The sequence below is a fragment of the Protobothrops mucrosquamatus genome, unplaced genomic scaffold (genome assembly GCF_001527695.2).
Source record: "Protobothrops mucrosquamatus isolate PMUCROS unplaced genomic scaffold, P.Mucros_1.0 scaffold6008, whole genome shotgun sequence".
Taxonomy (NCBI): Eukaryota; Metazoa; Chordata; class Lepidosauria; order Squamata; family Viperidae; genus Protobothrops; species Protobothrops mucrosquamatus.
In genome coordinates this window covers 29,803-30,014 of record NW_015391847.1, presented here as the reverse complement: position 1 = coordinate 30,014, position 212 = coordinate 29,803, and positions in this window count along the sequence as shown.

Here is a 212-nt window from a genome sequence, read left to right as displayed (position 1 = left end):
GTTTGTGTGTACCTGAAGAGATTATCTCCAGAATAATTTGCCTATAAAATGAGAAGATCTCTTCTGGAGCCAGAGCAGATTGAGGGCGCCGAGCAGCAGGGAAGCCGGCGTGAGCTTCTGAGGTCTGGAGGCCTTTAGCTTAAATCCAGAGCTGCCTTCCTCTTGTGTAAATGCTGAAGTTCTCTAGTGCCGGTCCTGGCTGTGCAATTCGG